This window comes from Staurois parvus, unplaced genomic scaffold, assembly GCF_062004578.1.
Source record: "Staurois parvus isolate SC_StPar_1 unplaced genomic scaffold, SC_StPar_1.0 ptg002826l, whole genome shotgun sequence".
NCBI classification, from domain to species: domain Eukaryota; kingdom Metazoa; phylum Chordata; class Amphibia; order Anura; family Ranidae; genus Staurois; species Staurois parvus.
This window is the reverse complement of record NW_028320622.1, coordinates 17,223-37,072: the sequence shown is the minus strand read 5'-3', so window position 1 is coordinate 37,072 and position 19,850 is coordinate 17,223. Positions and strand designations below refer to the sequence as shown.

General features: G+C 52.6%; 1 protein-coding gene across 1 annotated transcript in view; it reads right to left on the bottom strand.

The window, feature by feature from the left end:
• The window catches only part of LOC149429074 (diamine oxidase [copper-containing]-like), a 29,389-nt gene extending 27,872 nt beyond the window's left edge, over nt 1–1,517 (bottom strand). Inside the window, exon 1 of the mRNA XM_089666761.1 lies at nt 1,434–1,517. The gene's annotated coding sequence lies outside the window, so the exon portion shown is untranslated. The remainder of the gene's footprint in view (nt 1–1,433) is intronic.
• Between the last annotated feature and the right edge of the window lie 18,333 nt (nt 1,518–19,850).

Here is a 19,850-nt window from a genome sequence, read left to right as displayed (position 1 = left end):
TCTTCCAACTGATTCCAGCCAACAATGGGGCACTATACTTCCAACTGATGCCAGCCAACAATGAGGCACTATTCTTCCAATTGATGCCAGCCAAAAATGGGGCACTATTCTTCCAATTGATGCCAGCCAACAATGGGCACTATTCTTCCAATTGATTCCAGCCAAAAATGGGGCACTATTCTTCCAATTGATGCCAGCCAAAAATGTGGCACTATTCTTCCAATTGATGCCAGCCAACAATGGGGCCCTATTCTTCCAATTGATTCCAGTCAGCAATGGGGCACTATACTTCCAATTGATTCGAGCCAACAATGGGGCACTATTCTTCCAATTGATTCCAGCCAATGATGGGGCCCTATTCTTCCAATTGATGCCAGCCAACAATGGGGCACTATTCTTCCAATTGATTCCAGCCAACAATGGGGCACTATTCTTCCAATTGATTCCAGCCAGCAATGGGGCACTATTCTTCCAATTGATACCAGCCAGCAATGGGGCACTATTCTTCCAATTGATTCCAGCCAACGATGGGGCCCTATTCTTCCAATTGATGCCAGCCAACAATGGGGCACTATTCTTCCAATTGATGCCAGCCAACAATGGGGCATTATTCTTCCAATTGATGCCATCCAGCAATGGGGCACTATTCTTCCAATTGATGCCAGCCAACAATGGGGCACTATTCTTCCAATTGATTCCAGCCAACAATGGGGCAGTATTCTTCCAATTGATGCCAGCCAACAATGGGGCACTATTCTTCAAATTGATGCCAGCCAACAATGGGCCACTATTCATCCAATTGATGCCAGCCAGCAATGGGACACTATTCTTCCAATTGATGCCAGCCAACAATGGGGCCCTATTCTTCCAATTGATGCCAGCCAACAATGGGACACTATTCTTCCAATTGATTCCAGCCAGCAATGGGGCAGTATTCTTCCAATTGATGCCATCCAGCAATGGGGCACTATTCTTCCAATTGATGCCAGCCAACAACGGGCCACTATTCATCCAATTGATGCCAGCCAGCAATGGGACACTATTCTTCCAATTGATGCCAGCCAACAATGGGGCACTATTCTTCCAAATAAAACCAATCATGGGGCACTGATGCCAGGGCATTTTGTACTCCCACTGTCCCCAGCCAAGCCCTCCTAAAGCCTGAAGGACAGTAAACTGGCCCTTTGCTTAGACCCCGCTCTATGGGAACACAAAGAATCCCCAATCCTTCTTCACTCTCTCTAAACCTTGTGGTTGGAGGCGGCCCTTAAGAATTGCATTCATTGCTTTCTTTTTCTTGTTTGCTAAGGCCTCCACACTTTACTCAGTGATTAGAGTTCTCAAATTGCTGGTCTATGACACATCCACAAGTATGGCGGCAAATCCTCGGTGCTGGGACCTAAAAGCTTCTACTTTCCACCGCGAAGAATTACCTTAATGGGGTCGGCAGTCCAGGTGAGTGTCGGCAGTTGGAGTTTGTCTTCTCATCGCTCTGCACTGTAATGTGCTGCACTGTTTTCTGCACTCTGGATTTATTGCTTTATAAAAGGTAGTTACTGATTAAGTGTCATAGTGAGCCGTTATCAGCCCCGTAACCCTTATTACCCTCCTAATGGCAGCCATACAAGTGGAGTTTGGTTTATCACATATCATATCAGTAAAATACTGACAGACTCCATCGCGTAATCTTCTTCCTAATCCACAGGGATCAGCGTCTAAGTTAAACATTTCCTGGGAGGGCGGTGAGTCTGTCGGGTAATCAGCGATCTTATCGGGTCTTCAATCTCAAGGCTAGAGTAGCCGGATCAAACCTTCTACCTGATGGAGACACATTGAAGTGGTCAACTTCAGGGATCTCTGGATAGGCTCAGCCAGAGGGATCTCTGGTCAGGATCAGACACAGGGAACTCTGGACAGGCTCCAAAGAGAGGAGTGGAAGGAGTACCTGGCCTGGGTGTCCAGGTAGCAGCAGAAGTCCTAGGGGTGGGTGCACCCTCTGCTGAACAAAGTGGGTAAAGAGAGATTCCATTACACCCCCATCCCACTTGATTTTGTGGTCCCTGGGCAAGTTTATAGGCCATACCAAATCGTCTTCTGCAAAGTGTTTGGATGGCTTTTTGAAGTTAGACATCTGGGAGTAATGGAGGGGTTAAGACTTGGATCCATCTAGGGGGTCATGGGGTGGTACGTTCTCATCTTCAGGCATGTTGGTAGGTGATGGGTCAGAAAGAGCTACACAGAGGGAACTAGGACCTGAGCTGCATGACTAGCAGGCTGGTATTTGCAGCAGGCAGTAGTTGCATGCCTCACACAGTAGGTCCACTGCACGCTCTTCTAGGGGTACTGGTCCAGATGCAATCCATGAAAAAAGTACATAGAATATCCAATGGCGGCTAACCTATGTTCTTCCACATGTACCCTCTAAGACCCTCAGGAGAAGTTATTGACCCTGAAAATACCACTCAGCCATGGGTAGTGTAGAGATGGTCCACCACACATGCTTGTAGGGGTATTGGCCCGGATGCAATCCATGAAAAAAGTACACAGACTATCCAATGGCAGCTAACCTCTGTTCTTCCACATGTACCCTCTAAGACCCTCAGGAGAAGTTATTGACCCTGGAAATACCACTCAGCCTTGGGAAGTGTAGAGATGGTCCACCACACATGCTTGTAGGAGTATTGGCCCGGATGCAATCCATGAAAAAAGTACATACAGTAGAATATCCAATGACAGCTAACCCCTGTTCTTCCACATGTTCCCTCTAAGACCCTCAGGAGAAGTTATTGACCCTGGAAATACCACTCAGCCTTGGGAAGTGTAGAGATGGTCCACCACACATGCTTGTAGGGGTATTGGCCCGGATGCAATCCATGAAAAAAAGTACATACAGTAGAATATCCAATGATAGCTAACCCCTGTTCTTCCACATGTTCCCTCTAAGACCCTCAGGAGAAGTTATTGACCCTGGAAATACCACTCAGCCTTGGGAAGTGTAGAGATGGTCCACCACACATGCTTGTAGGAGTATTGGCCCGGATGCAATCCATGAAAAAAGTACATACAGTAGAATATCCAATGACAGCTAACCCCTGTTCTTCCACATGTACCCTCTAAGACCCTCAGGAGAAGTTATTGACCCTGGAAATACCACTCAGCCTTGGGAAGTGTAGAAATGGTCCACCACACATGCTTGTAGAGGTATTGGCCAGGACGCAATCCATGTAAAAAGTACATAGACTTACAACAGGAGGCATTTTCCAACGTAGTTTAATCAATGTCATCGTTTCAGCAAGGCAGAGCCTGTCCCATGAAAGGTGGGCTTTGTCCCGCAAAAACATTGACATCGATTAAACTGCATTGGAAAGTCCTTCCTGCTGCAAGTCCCGTTGAATGCATCTACTTCCTGCTGCATATTCTAGGTACTTTTTTCATGAATTGCACTTGGGCCAGTACCCCTACAGGCATGTGTGGTGGCCCATCTTTACACTACCTGAGGCTGAGTGGTATTGTTGGGGTCAATAACTTCTGCTGAGGTCTTGGAGGGTACATGTGAAAGAGCAGGGGTTAACTGCCATTGGACCTCTGATGGCCAAGGCACCTGTGGCTCACGAACTTGGATAGGTTCTCCACAACATCTCTCATCAGCCTCCCTATAATTTTCACGTTTTAGGAGCCTAGAGTGTAGGAGACTTGTCTTGTCTCAGTTATCCTCCATGTGGATGTCATACACAGGTACACCAAGAATAGGTTGCTGTGAGACACCTGGGACTTCCTCCCTGGTGTCCTTAACCTGCATTGCTACTGTGCTCCTTTGCGCTGAACTAGAACCCTGGTTTCTGGTCGCAGGTGAAAATCTGATGACACCAACTCTTGTTCCGCCCACGACTTGAACTTCCGACAGACAATGCTTCCACTCCCAAAACCAGGACATTGTAGTGTGCTCCGGTTCTTCAGTGAAGATGGTACCCCAAAGGTCAGTGGTCCCCCTGAGAGTATGGTTGAACATGATGTGATCGGGTGAGTGACCTGCCACCAAATGCACTGTGTGATCGTATTGCCAGACCACTTCAGCCAACTAGTGGGACCATCTCTTCAGGTTACAGTTGAGCCTCTCATGTGTTCTGTTGCCAGTTGCAGATGCTATGGGGTAGTATGTGTCCCCTTGATGCCTAGAGAGTGACACCATTCCTGAAAGAATTTGCTCTCAAAGCAGGGTCCCTGATCCTAGTGTGTCCTCTGTGGACAGCCTGAGTGGAGGCATAATTTCTTCCACACCATTTTGGCAGCAGTCTAATCACAAGCACTGTTACTGCAAATTATGTAAAGTAGCCCACATGATGATACCTGTCTTCCGATGATGTCTTCCAAAGAGTAATGCAGTGGGCAATCAGTACGTCCAAGGGGTCAATGGGTGCCAGGTCAGGGGTGGCACCCTGACTTTGGTCTCTTTTGACACTGAACAGACCACACAGTGTTGGCAAACTTGTTTGGTCAACTGGAACAGAACCTCGCACATGGCTTATCACTTGAACCAGGAGAATGTCATGTGGACACTCCAACGTTCTGCTTCCAAGTGCATTCACTCAGCCATGGATAGGACTTGAACCCTTGACAACATGACCAGCAAGGGTCATGAGCTAACATCATATGCAGTACAGTAAGCCAGCTCTCAAGACGAGGCTGGGCCAGTCCCTCAGCAATCTCTTTGTTCCAGTTTTGATCTCTCTGGAACTGGGCCACTGTCATAACTGTGCTGCCTGGATTGGGGAGGCAAGCACTGGGTCTTCTCTCTGGGTCCCTTCCCAGGTATACTCTTCTAGTACATTGAGGAGGTTCACCTGAAGTCTGCTCTTAGGACTTCCTCCAGTAAAGTCTAGGATTTCTTCCTTTTTGGCTTCTTCATCCATATCTCCATGGTTCTGGTTTAGGGGGTCTAGGACAGGGTGTCTGCCTCCTGGTTGTTCTTTCCAGGGTAATGGAGGATAATGGAGAATTCATAGTTTACCAGGTAGGCTGCCCAACATTGTTCTAGAATGTCTGTTTGGAGATGTACCAACCGACATCGAACTTGGCCTTCAGGTACTCCGCAAAACATTTGGTGACTACTGGCACCAGCACCAACAGCTCCAGTTTAAAAGGGCTGTTGTTCACAGGATTTCTTTCGGCTGCATGTAGGCTGTGACTGGGGTAGGCAATGACCGGGTTTTGACCATCTTCTACTTGTGAAAGCATGGCCTGCAGGCCCTTTGGTTCTGGGTCTGTTTCTAAACTTGAACAAGAGAGAGAAGTCAGCAGAGGCCAGTACAGGGACCAACATCAGCTGCTGCTTCAAGAACCCAAATGCTTCCTTTTGTTAGGATCCACAATCCACGTTTGTGTGGCCCCCCCCTTCTGGCCTACTATGTGTAGAAGATTTGGATTAGGGCAGAGTAGTGTGCACTGTGCTTGATGAACATCAATGATATCCTGCTAGCCCTAGAAAGGCTCTGGCTTTATCCATGGTCACCAGGGGCTTTATCCATGGTCGCCAGGGGCTTTATCCATGGTCGCCAGGGGCTTTATCCATGGTCGCCAGGGGCTTTCACTCTTGGATGTCCTTGATTTCACTAAGCTTCACTTGATTTCACTTGGAGATGACAGGTCCCAGGAACCAATCTGAGGCTTGGGTAGGTGGTACTTTTTGGGTTTAAGTTTCAGCCCATGCTGGGGCAACAAGGCCAACAGTGGAGTCCACTTGTGGTAAATTAAACTGATTGGACATGATTTGGAAAGGCGTGCACCTCTCTAGAAAAGAACTGACAGCTGACAATGCATACTGTATCAGAGCAAAAGCCATGAAGTCAAAGGCACTGCCTGTAGAGCTCAGAGACAGGATTATTGCAAAGCACAGGACTGGGGAAGGCTACAAAAAGAAGTCTGCTGCGCTGAAGGTTCCCAAGAGTATAGTGGCCTCATAATTCTCAAATGAAAGAAATTTGGCATAACCAGGACTCTTCCAAGAGCTGGTTGCCCAGCCAAACTGAGCGATCGGGGGAGAAAGACCTAAGTAAGAAAGGTGACCAAGAACCCAATGGTCACTCTAAGCTCCAGAGATCCTGTGTGGAGATGGAACAAAGTTCCAGAAGGACGACCATCACTGCAGCCCTCCACCAATCTATGACAGAGTGGCTAGATGGAAGCCTCTCCTCAGTGCAAAACACATGAAAGCCTGCTTGGAGTTTGCATAAAAAGCACCTGAAGGTCTCTCAGACTGTGAGGAAGAAGATTCTCTGGTCTAACGAAACCAAAATTGAACTGTCTAGCCTTAGTTCTAAACGTTATGTCTGGAAGAAACCAGGCACCGCCCATCACCTGCCCAATACCATCCCAACACAGAACCACGGAATAAAACACAGAAGTCTAGAATCCTTCCAGATGGTCTTCGGGTTCTAGATCTGAGAACTGGCAGCCATACAGACATTTTCTTCCATTGCTCTCAGTGAACAGACAGGTGCTCCTTGGGTCAGTGCCATCTCAATAGCATCATGAGCCCCCTGCCAACCTACAGCCAGTGTCCCCATTAAAGCGTCCCCATACATCAGGTGTCCCCATCACAGTGTCCCGTACATCAGGTGTCCCTATTACAGTGTCCTGTACATCAGGTGTCCCTATTACAGTGTCCCCATACATCAGGTGTCCCCATCACAGTGTCCCCATACATCAGGTGTCCCCATCACAGTGTCCCGTACATCAGGTGTCCCCATCACAGTGTCCCCATACATCAGGTGTCCCCATCACAGTGTCCCGTACATCAGGTGTCCCTATTACAGTGTCCTGTACATCAGGTGTCCCCATCACAGTGTCCCCATACATCAGGTGTCCCCATCACAGTGTCCCGTACATCAGGTGTCCCCATCACAGTGTCCCGTACATCAGGTGTCCCTATTACAGTGTCCCCATACATCAGGTGTCCCCATCACAGTGTCCCGTACATCAGGTGTCCCCATCACAGTGTCCCGTACATCAGGTGTCACCATCATAGTGTCCCGTACATCAGGTGTCCCTATTACAGTGTCCCCATACATCAGGTGTCCCCATCACAGTGTCCCATACCTCAGGTGTCCCTATCACAGTGTCCCCATACATCAGGTGTCCCCATCACAGTGTCCCGTACATCAGGTGTCCCCATCACAGTGTCCCATACATCAGATGTCACCATCACAGTGTCCCGTACATCAGGTGTCCCTATTACAGTGCCCCCATACATCAGGTGTCCCCATCACAGTGTCCCGTACATCAGGTGTCCCCATCACAGTGTCCCATACATCAGATGTCACCATCACAGTGTCCCGTACATCAGGTGTCCCTATTACAGTGCCCCCATACATCAGGTGTCCCCATCACAGTGTCCCCATACATCAGGTGTCCCCATCACAGTGTCCCGTACATCAGGTGTCCCCATCACAGTGTCCCGTACATCAGGTGTCCCCATCACAGTGTCCCATACATCAGGTGTCCCTATTACAGTGTCCCCATACATCAGGTGTCCCCATCACAGTGTCCCCATACATCAGGTGTCCCTATTACAGTGTCCCGTACCTCAGGTGTCCCTATTACAGTGCCCCCATACATCAGGGGCACTATTCCCACTGACACCAATGATGGGGCACTATTCCTCCCACTGACACCAATGATGGGGCACTATTCCTCCCACTGACACCAATGATGGGGCACTCTTCCTCCCACTGACACCAATGATGGGACACTATTCCTCCCACTGACACCAATGATGGGGCACTATTCCTCCCGCTGACACCAATGATGGGGCACTATTCCTCCCACTGACACCAATGATGGGGCACTATTCCTCTCACTGACACCAATGATGGGGCACTATTCCTCCCGCTGACACCAATGATGGGGCACTATTCCTCCCACTGACACCAATGATTGGGCACTATTCCTCCCACTGACACCAATGATGGGGCACTATTCCTCCCCCTGACACCAATGACGGGGCACTATTCCTCCCACTGACACCAATGATGGGACACTATTCCTCCCCCTGACACCAATGACGGGGCACTATTCCTCCCACTGACACCAATGACGGGGCACTACTCCTCCCACTGACACCAATGATGGGACACTATTCCTCCCACTGACACCAATGACGGGGCACTATTCCTCCCACTGACACCAATGATGGGACACTATTCCTCCCACTGACACCAATGACGGGGCACTATTCCTCCCACTGACACCAATGATGGGCACTATTCCTCCCACTGACACCATGAGATGCCATTGCTTACTCCCACTGACACCAGGACACTTTCCACTCATGCTGGCCACAGTCCGGCCCCCCTAGCATATGAAGGACAGTACACTGGCCCCTTGTTTTGAAGGTTGGGAGACCCCCAGTGTAGATGTATTGTCCTCAGAGGTTCTGGTCATCCCAGCCAGCACTGAAACTCACCCTGTATGCCCTCTTAGACAATAGCAGCTCTTTGTAGTAAAAGCGAATCCCCGGCACTGATTCCCTCCTCCCCCGCACTGATTCCCTCCTCCCCGGCACTGATTCCCTCCTCCCCGGCACTGATTCCCTCCTCCCCCGCACTGATTCCCTCCTCCCCGGCACTGATTCCCTCCTCCCCCGCACTGATTCCCTCCTCCCCCGCACTGATTCCCTCCCCCCCCGCACTGATTCCCTCCCGCCCCGCACTGATTCCCTCCCCCCCGCACTGATTCCCTCCTCCCCAGCACTGATTCTCTCCTCCCCCGCACTGATTCCCTCCCCCCCGGCACTGATTCCTTCCTCCCCAGCACTGATTCCCTCCTCCCCCACACTGATTCCCTCCCCCCCACACTGATTCCCTCCTCCCCCGCACTGATTCCCTCCTCCCCCACACCTGATTCCCTCCTCCCCCGCACTGATTCCCTCCTCCCCCGCACTGATTCCCTCCTCCCCCGCACTGATTCCCTCCCCCCCCGCACTGATTCCCTCCCGCCCCGCACTGATTCCCTCCCCCCCGCACTGATTCCCTCCTCCCCCGCACTGATTCCCTCCTCCCCAGCACTGATTCTCTCCTCCCCCGCACTGATTCCCTCCCCCCCGGCACTGATTCCTTCCTCCCCAGCACTGATTCCCTCCTCCCCCACACTGATTCCCTCCTCCCCCGCACTGATTCCCTCCTCCCCCACACTGATTCCCTCCTCCCCCGCACTGATTCCCTCCTCCCCCACACCTGATTCCCTCCTCCCCCGCACTGATTCCCTCCCCCCCCACACTGATTCCCTCCTCCCCCGCACTGATTCCCTCCTCCCCCACACCTGATTCCCTCCTCCCCAGCACTGATTCCCTCCTCCCCCACACTGATTCCCCCCCCCTGCACTGATTCTCTCCTCCCCCGCACTGATTCCCTCCTCCCTTGCACTGATTCCCTCCTCCCCCGCACTGATTCCCTCCTCCCTTGCACTGATTCCCTCCTCCCCCGCACTGATTCCCTCCTCCCTTGCAGTGATTCCTTCCTCCCCCGCACTGATTCCCTCCTCCCTGACAAGGACCACGGTGACACTTCTCCTACATTGTATTTTGGTCACTTGGGGGTCTGTGGGGGAGGGGTATGTACATTTTGCTGTAGGGCCCCATGGCGTGTGGGGGAGGGGTATGTACATTTTGCTGTAGGGCCCCATGGCGTGTGGGGGAGGGGTATGTACATTTTGCTTTGGGGCCGAATGGTCTGTGGGGGAGGGGTATGTGCATTGCTGTGGGGCCCCATGGTCTGTGGTGGAGGGGCATATACATTTCTGGGAGGCCCCATGGTGTATGGGGGAGTGGCATATACATTGCTGGGGGGGCCCATGGTCTGTGGGGGAGGGGTATGCACATTTCTTTGTGGCCCCATGGTGTGTGGGGGAGGGGTATGCACACTGCTGTGGGGCCTGGGCATGTACATTGCTGTGGGACCTCGTGGTGTGTGGGGGAGGGGTATGCACATTGCTGTGTGGGGGAGGGGTATGTACATTGCTGTGGGGCCCCGTGGTGTGTGGGGGAGGGGTATGTACATTGCTGTGGGGCCCCGAGGTGTGTGGGGAGGGGTATGCACATTTCTGTGGGGCCCCGTGGTGTGTGGGGGAGGGATATGTACATTGCTGTGGGGCCCCGTGGTGTGTGGGGGAGGGGTATGTACATTGCTGTGTGGCCCCGTGGTGTGTGGGGGAGGGGTATGTACATTGCTGTGGGGCCCCGTGGTGTGTGGGGGAGGGGTATGTACATTGCTGTGGGGCCCCGGGTTGTGTGGGGGAGGGGTATGTACATTGCTGTGGGGCCCCATGGTGTGTGGGGGAGGGGTATGCACATTGCTGTGTGGGGGAGGGGTATGTACATTGCTGTGGGGCCCTGTGGTGTGTGGGGGAGGGGTATGCACATTGCTGTGTGGGGGAGGGGTATGTACATTGCTGTGGGGCCCCCTGGTGTGTGGGGGAGGGGTATGCACATTGCTGTGGGGCCCCGTGGTGTGTGGGGAGGGGTATGCACATTTCTGTGGGGCCCTGTGGTGTGTGGGGGAGGGGTATGTACATTGCTGTGGGGCCCCGAGGTGTGTGGGGAGGGGTATGCACATTTCTGTGGGGCCCTGTGGTGTGTGGGGGAGGGGTATGCACATTGCTGTGGGGCCCCGTGGTGTGTCGTGACTCTCCCGGTGAAGAAAGTTCATTCTAGTTTTCTGTAGGACACCCAGATAAGAGATCACATTGGTGACACATTAACCAGCGGAGTGTCACCGGCCCCGGGGTCCCCTACAGACACACCCACCGGCACGGCTCCAGGGCGTGGAGGCTCATTGACCCCCCCGATCCATACGTAGCATTGAGGGGGGGCCTACGGGACCCCACAGGCACCTCGCCCGGCCCCTTCCCTGGGGTCACTGACAGGCTCAGTGTGCAGCCGGTGGGCAATAAACATTTATTTCAGGTGAAGATTTGCTGATTGCGCTGATCACGACGCACACATTGCACCGCGCCGCCTCCATACACAGGAATCCTCGTCTGTTACATCGGGAACTAGTGCAAACCAGGGAGGGGAGGGAGCTAAAATGATGACCATACTGGGCAGGACATGGGGTGGGCAGGAGGAGGGGATTTGTGCTGGGAGGGGGATTTTAGGGGATGGGGAGGTATAGATTTGTGCCGGGAGGGGGGATTTGGGGGAAGGGGAGGCCAAGATTTGTGCCGGGAGGGGGGATTTGGGGGATGGGGAGGCCAAGATTTGTGCAGGGAGGGGGGATGGGGAGGCAAAGATTTGTGCCTGGAAGGGGGATTTGGGGAATGGGGAGGCCAAGATTTGTCCCGGGAGGGGGGATTTGGGGCATGGGGAGGCCAAGATTTGTCCCGGGAGGGGGGATTTGGGGCATGGGGAGGCCAAGATTTGTCCCGGGAGGGGGGATTTGGGGCATGGGGAGGCCAAGATTTGTGTTGGGAGGTTGGATTTGGGGGATGGGGAGGCCAAGATTTGTGCCGGTAGGGGGGATTTGGGGGGTGGGGAGGCCAATATTTGTGCCGGGAGGGGGGATTTGGGGGGTGGAGAGGCCAAGATTTGTGCCAGGAGGGGGATTTTGGGGGGTGGGGAGGTCAAGATTTGTGCAAGGAGGGGGGATTTGGGGGATGGGGAGGTATAGATTTGTGCCGGGAGGGGGGATTTGGGGGAAGGGGAGGCCAACATTTGTGCCGGGAGGGGGGATTTGGGGGATGGGGAGGCCAAGATTTGTGCAGGGAGGGGGGATGGGTAGGCAAAGATTTGTGCCCAGAGGGGGAATGGAGAGGCAAAGATTTGTACTGGGAGGGGGGATTTGGGGGATGGGGAGGCCAAGATTTGTGCCGGTAGGGGGGATTTGGGGGGTGGGGAGGCCAATATTTGTGCCGGGAGGGGGGATTTGGGGGGTGGAGAGGCCAAGATTTGTGCCGGGAGGGGGATTTTGGGGGGTGGGGAGGTCAAGATTTGTGCAAGGAGGGGGGATTTGGGGGATGGGGAGGCCAAGATTTGTGCAGGGAGGGGGGATGGGGAGGCAAAGATTTGTGCCTGGAAGGGGGATTTGGGGAATGGGGAGGCCAAGATTTGTCCCGGGAGGGGGGATTTGGGGCATGGGGAGGCCAATATTTGTCCCGGGAGGGGGGATTTGGGGCATGGGGAGGCCAAGATTTGTGTTGGGAGGTTGGATTTGGGGGATGGGGAGGCCAAGATTTGTGTTGGGAGGTTGGATTTGGGGGATGGGGAGGCAAAGATTTGTGCAGGGAGGGGGGATGGGGAGGCAAAGATTTGTGCCTGGAAGGGGGATTTGGGGAATGGGGAGGCCAAGATTTGTCCCGGGAGGGGGGATTTGGGGCATGGGGAGGCCAAGATTTGTGCCGGGAGGGGGGATTTGGGGCATGGGGAGGCCAAGATTTGTGCCGGGAGGGGGGATTTGGGGCATGGGGAGGCCAAGATTTGTCCCGGGAGGGGGGATTTGGGGCATGGGGAGGCCAAGATTTGTCCCGGGAGGGGGGATTTGGGGCATGGGGAGGCCAAGATTTGTGCCGGGAGGGGGGATTTGGGGCATGGGGAGGCCAAGATTTGTCCCGGGAGGGGGGATTTGGGGCATGGGGAGGCCAAGATTTGTGTTGGGAGGTTGGATTTGGGGGATGGGGAGGCCAAGATTTGTGTTGGGAGGTTGGATTTGGGGGATGGGGAGGCCAAGATTTGTGTTGGGAGGTTGGATTTGGGGGGTGAGGAGGCCAAGATTTGTGCTGGGAGGGGGGATTTGGGGGATGGGGAGGCCAAGATTTGTGTTGGGAGGTTGGATTTGGGGGATGGGGAGGCCAAGATTTGTGCCGGGAGGGGGGATTTGGGGGGTGAGGAGGCCAAGATTTGTGTTGGGAGGGGGGATTTGGGGGATGGGGAGGCCAAGATTTGTGTTGGGAGGTTGGATTTGGGGGATGGGGAGGCCAAGATTTGTGCCGGGAGGGGGGATTTGGGGGGTGAGGAGGCCAAGATTTGTGCTGGGAGTGGGGATCTGGGGGGTGGGGAGGCAAAGTGCAGACCACTTTATTGAAGGAAGATCATATGGGAAGGTGCGTTGCTGTGCGGTTCAGTGAGGTGTGGAGCGGTGAGGTGCGGAGTGGTGCGGTTCAGTGAGGTGCAGAGCGGTGAGGTGCGGTGTGGTGCGGTTCAGTGAGGTCCGGTGCTGTGCGGAGCGGTGAGGTGCGGTGAGGTGCGGAGTGGTGCGGTGAGGTTCGGTGCGGTGAGGTTCGGTGCGGTGAGGTGCGGAGCGGTGAGGTGAGGTGCGGTGAGGTGCGGTGCGGTGAGGTGAGGTGCGGTGAGGTGAGGTGTGGTGCGGTGAGGTTCGGTGCGGTCAGGTGTGGTGAGGTGAGGTGAGGTGCGGTGAGGTTCGGTGCGGTGAGGTGAGGTGCGGTGCGGAGCGGTGAGGTGCGGAGCGGTGAGGTGAGGTGAGGTGCGGTGCGGTGAGGTGCGGAGCGGTGAGGTGCGGTGAGGTGAGGTGCGGTGAGGTGCGGTGCGGTGAGGTGCGGAGCGGTGAGGTGAGGTGCGGTGAGGTTCGGTGCGGTGAGGTGAGGTGAGGTGCGGTGAGGTGCGGTGCGGTGAGGTGCGGTGAGGTGCGGTGAGGTGAGGTGAGGTGCGGTGCGGTGAGGTGCGGTGAGGTTCGGTGCGGTGAGGTTCGGTGCGGTGAGGTGCGGAGCGGTGAGGTGAGGTGCGGTGAGGTGCGGTGCGGTGAGGTGAGGTGCGGTGAGGTGAGGTGTGGTGCGGTGAGGTTCGGTGCGGTCAGGTGTGGTGAGGTGAGGTGCGGTGAGGTTCGGTGCGGTGAGGTGAGGTGCGGTGCGGAGCGGTGAGGTGCGGAGCGGTGAGGTGAGGTGAGGTGCGGTGCGGTGAGGTGCGGAGCGGTGAGGTGCGGTGAGGTGAGGTGCGGTGAGGTGCGGTGCGGTGAGGTGCGGAGCGGTGAGGTGCGGTGCGGTGAGGTGAGGTGCGGAGCGGTGAGGTGCGGTGAGGTGAGGTGAGGTGCGGAGCGGTGAGGTGAGGTGCGGTGCGGAGCGGTGAGGTGCGGTGAGGTGAGGTGCGGTGCGGTGAGGTGCGGAGCGGTGAGGTGCGGTGCGGAGCGGTGAGGTGAAGTGAGGTGAGGTGAGGTGCGGTGAGGTGAGGTGCGGTGCGGTGAGGTGAGGTGCGGTGCGGAGCGTTGAGGTGAGGTGCGGTGAGGTGCGGAGCGGTGAGGTGCGGTGCGGAGCGGTGAGGTGAGGTGCGGTGCGGTGAGGTGCGGTGCGGTGAGGTGAGGTGCGGTGCGGTGAGGTTCGGTGCGGTGCGGTGAGGTGCGGTGCGGTGAGGTGCGGAGCGGTGAGGTGCGGTGCGGAGCGGTGAGGTGCGGTGAGGTGAGGTGCGGTGAGGTGCGGTGCGGTGAGGTGCTGAGCGGTGAGGTGCGGTGAGGTGAGGTGCGGAGCGGTGAGGTGCGGTGCGGTGAGGTGCGGAGCGGTGAGGTGCGGTGAGGTGCGGTGCGGTGAGGTGCGGAGCGGTGAGGTGAGGTGCGGTGAGGTGCGGTGAGGTGCGGAGCGGTGAGGTGAGGTGAGGTGAGGTGCGGTGAGGTGCGGTGCGGAGCGGTGAGGTGAGGTGAGGTGAGGTGCGGTGCGGTGAGGTGCTGAGCGGTGAGGTGCGGTGAGGTGAGGTCCGGAGCGGTGAGGTGCGGTGCGGTGCGGTGAGGTGCGGAGCGGTGAGGTGCGGTGCGGTGAGGTGCGGTGCGGAGCGGTGCGGTGCGGAGCGGTGAGGTGCGGTAGCAGTAAACACTCAGAGTCCAGTTGCAGAAAACAGAACCTGTATTTATAGGTAAAGTCCACAAGTCACACCAAGCCCGGCGGGGGCGGCACCGATCAGGAAGTCTCCCAGGATGAAGCAGCACGGTGCTGCAGAGAACCTGACAGTATCATCTATAGAGGGATCCGGCGGGGGAGTCACGGGACAGACTCGGGTCTCACCTGATGGGCAGTTCCGGGGGCCGATCATTAATCTGGTTTATTAGGATCAGGGCGTAGCTACAGGAGTTGCAGGTTTCCGGGTCTGTACCCTCACTGTGCTCATTATGAGGGGTTCCCACCATCCCTGTGCTGAGTTCCCAGGTCTGTACACCCGCTGTGCCCATTATGAGGGGTTCCCGCCATCCCTGTCATCATGGAGGATGGATGTACCCTGTGTGTTTCCAATGGGTTGGTATGTCATGTGTCTGCTCAGGCTGGACCTCTATATAGACCTATAGGTTGCTCTCTAGGTTGCCCTCTAGGTGGCCCTCTAGGTTGCCCTCTAGGTGGACTTCTAGGTGGACCTCTAGGAGGCTCCGTAGGTGGCCCTCGAGGTTACCCTCTAGGTTTCCCTATACAGTCAGGTCCATAAATATTGGGACATGGACACAATTGTAACATTTTTGGCTCTATACACCACCACAATGGATTTGAAATGAAATAAACAAGATGTGCTTTACCTGCAGATTGTCAGCTTTAATTTGAGGGTATTTACATCCAAATCAGGTGAACGGTGTAGGAATGACAACAGTTTGCATATGTGCCTCCCACTTGTTAAGGGACCAAAAGTAATGGGACAGAATAATAATCATAAATCAAACTTTCACTTTTTAATACTTGGTTGCAAATCCTTTGCAGTCAATGACAGCCTGAAGTGTGGAACGCATAGACATCCCCAGACGCTGGGTGTCATCCCTGGTGATGCTCTGCCAGGCCTTTACTGCAACTGTCTTCAGTTCCTGCTTGTTCTTGGGGCATTTTCCCTTCAGTTTTGTCTTCAGCAAGTGAAATGCTCCATCGGATTCAGGTCAGGTGATTGGCCATTGCAGAACATTCCACTTCTTTGGTGTCTTTTGCAGTCTGCTTTGGGTCATTGTCCATCTGCACTGTGAAGCGTCCAATGAGTTGTGAAGCATTTGGCTGAATATGAGCCGATAATATTCCCGATGTTCTGTCACCACATGAAGGCGAATGAAGGTATACAGTGGGGATGGAAAGTTTGGGCCCCCCAGCTAAAAATGTGTATTAATGTGCATAAAGAAGCCAAGGAAAGATGGAAAAATCTCCAAAAGGCATCAAATTACAGATTAGACATTCTTATAATATGTCAACAAAAGTTAGATTTCATTTCCATCATTTACACTTTCAAAATAACAGAAAACAAAAAAATGGCGTCTACAAAAGTTTGGGCCCCCTGCAGAATTTATAGCATGCACTGCCCCCTTTGCCAAGCTGAGACCTGCCAGTGTCATGGATTGTTCTCAATCATCGTCTGGGAAGACCAGGTGATGTCAATCTCAAAGGTTTTAAATGCCCCGACTCATCTGACCTTGCCCCAACAATCAGCACCATGGCTTCTTCTAAGCAGTTGTCTGGAAAACTGAAACTGAAAATAGTTGACGCTCACAAAGCTGGAGAAGGCTATAAGAAGATAGCAAAGCGTTTTCAGATGTCAATATCCTCTGTTCGGAATGTCATTAAGAAATGGCAGTCATCAGGAACAGTGGAAGTTAAAGCAAGATCTGGAAGACCAAGAAAAATATCAGACAGAACAGCTCGCAGGATTGTGAGAAAAACAATTCCAATCCCACGTTTGACGGCACGATCCCTCCAGAAAGATCTGGCAGACACTGGAGTTGTGGTCACTATTCCACTATAAAGAGATACTTGTACAAATATGGGCTTCATGGAAGAGTCATCAGAAGAAAACCTCTTCTACATCCTCACCACAAAAATCATTGTTTGAACTTTGCAAATGAACATATAGACAAGCCTGATGCATTTTGGAAACAAGTTCTGTGGACCGATGAGGTTAAAATTGAACTTTTTGGCCGGAATGAGCAAAGGTACGTTTGGAGAAGAAGGGGCACAGAATTTAATGAAAAGAACCTCTGTCCAACTGTGAAGCATGGGGTTGGATCAATCATGCTTTGGGGTTGTGTTGCAGCCAGTGGCACAGGGAACATCTCACCAGTAGAAGGAAAAATGGATTCAATAAAATTTCAGCAAATTTTGGATGGTAACTTGATGCCGTCTGTGAAAAAGCTGAAGTTAAAGAGAGGATGGCTTCTACAAATGGATAATGATCCTAAACACACCTGGAAATCCACGGGGGATGACATCAAGAGGCGTAAACTGAAGGTTTTGCCATGGCCTTCACAATCTCCTGACCTCAACATCATTGAAAATCTATGGATAGACCTTAAAAGAGCCGTGCTGACAGACAGCCCAGAAATCTCAAAGAACTGGAAGACTTTTGTAAGGAAGAATGGGCAAAGATACCTCAAACAAGAATTGAAAGACTCTTGGCTGGCTACAAAAAGCGTTTACAAGCCGTGATACTTGCCAAAGGGGGCAGTACAAGATATTAACTCTGCAGGGGGCCCAAACTTTTGCAGACGCCATTTTTTTTGTTTTCTGTTATTTTGAAAGTGTAAATGATGGAAATAAAATCTAACTTTTGTTGACATATTATAAGAATGTCTAATCTGGAATTTGATGCCTTTTGGAGATTTTTCCATCTTTCCTCGGCTTCTTTATGCACATTAATACACATTTGTAGCTGGGGGGCCCAAACTTTCCATCCCCACTGTAACTGATAATGGCTGTGTAACTTCCTACCTTCGTATCCAAGCAGTGGAGCAGACCGGACCGGCAGATGCTCAGGTTAGACGGATCCAAACGTATACACGGGAATGAAATCAGCGTGGGGTTATTGGGTCCAAATACAGCGACAAACAGCGATACAATACTGTAAGGTAGTAGAGGTATTCATGCTGTCCTGTGATATCTTTCCTGAGGCTAACTGCTGGTCAAAAACTGATGCCTTCACAAGCCCAGGGTATTGAATGTCCTGTCACACAGCTATATAGCAGATAAAATGGCTGCAGGAAGTGACCAGAACCAAGGCTTGCCTAAAACCACGCCCAGCAGAGAAAACACTTACTAGCTATAACAGAGGCATGCAGCATGCAAATTCTGGCCAGCAGATGGCAGCAACAGATCAAGACATAGAAACAAACATGGTGAGATAAGAATTGGTGATACAATGCACAGTTATATAACAAATATGAGGAGAACAGCACACTCCCCGTCTGAAACTCCATAAGGGATATCACTAGGACGAATGTCCATAAAATATAAAACAACCTGTAACAAAGAACATGTTAGAATGCAATAAACATTACAATATAGTAGATTCCGAGTTGGAATAGAGAAGAACCACAAAGTTCAAGTTCAGTAGAGTTCACCCAGCAGGAATGTTCTCGATGGGTAGTATCAAAATGAGTTCGTTAATTGGCCTTGCGAACGTTTTAAGCTCACCCTTCCTGAAGATCTTCAACTCCACTTTACGGACCTCGCCATCCTTGCTAGGAAGAACCTTTGTAATTAGTCCCATAGGCCAGTCAATCCGTACGGTTTGTAGCTCCTTCATCAACACGAGGTCGCCTTCTTTTAGGTTCGGTTTGTGGTGTTGCCACTTTCTTCTTCCTTGAAGAATACTGAGATACTCCTTTCGCCAACCTGTTCCAGAAGTGATCAGCTAGGTATTGTACACGTTTCCAGTGTTTTTGGTAGATATTCGCATGAGTAAATCCTCCACTAGGCATTAGCGTAACCTCAGCTTTTTGGGTAAGTAGGATAGCTGGAGTCAGTACGGCTGGTGTTTCAGGATCCATAGATACTGGCACGAGGGGTCTAGAATTGATGATGGCTGAAACTTCAGCGAGAAGGGTGACTAGAGTCTCATGTGTGAGTCTTGAAGAGTTCACATCCATCAACATAGAATTCAAGATGTTGCGTGAGATCCCGATCATTCTCTCCCAGGAGCCCCCCCATGTGGGAACTATGAGGAGGATTGAAAATCCAGGTGCAACCCTTTTCCGCCAAGTGATCTTGAATGGATTTGGTGTCGATGTTCAGTTCTCTACAGGCTCCATTGAAGTTGCTTCCACGGTCAGACCTCAACTGTTTCACTGGTCCTCTGATTGCGAAGAACCGTCTTAAGGCATTAATAAGGCTGGGTGTGTCCATGGATTCTATGACCTCTAAGTGAACGGCTCGCACACTCATGCAAGTAAATAGTACAGCCCAACGCTTACTGTTTGCGTGACCGCCGCGGGTCCTGCGTGCGGACACCATCCATGGCCCGAAGACGTCCAGGCCAACGTAGGTGAAAGGCGGCTCTGTACATAGTCTGTCCGCAGGCAAATCAGCCATTTGTTGGTGTAGTTGTTTTCCTCGAGCTTTGCGACAGTGAACACAGTCATGCAGTACTTGGGCCACACGTCTTTTCATACCTATAATCCAAAGGCCAGCAGACCGTAACCTGCCCTCAGTGATTTGCCTGCCCTGGTGTTCAGTCTTTTTGTGGTAGTGTCGGATCAGCAAGACGGTGATATGGCGTTTGCTGGGAATGATGAGAGGATTTTGTTCTGCAACTCTTAGGTGGGCTCGATTCAAACGACCACCAACTCTGAGCAAGCCAAAAGTGTCAATAACTGGATTTAAGTTGGCGAGAGGGCTTTTTATTGGAATCTGCTGTTTGTTGTACAAGCACTTCCATTCTACATTGAATTCCCCTTGTTGGACGTGACGTATTATGAGGGACTCACTATGAGAGATGTTCTCCGCAGAGAAGGGTTTATGGCAGACGTGCCAACCGTGACAATCCTGATCTTCGTGAGTATTGTGATAACATTCCGCAATGTGCACTAACCTTGCGATAGTCCTGACGAGTCTCATCCAACTGGAGAAACGTTCAAAGCGCTGGCTACCGAGGCTGGAGGTTTGCTTTGTTCCAGTGACCAATGCACTGA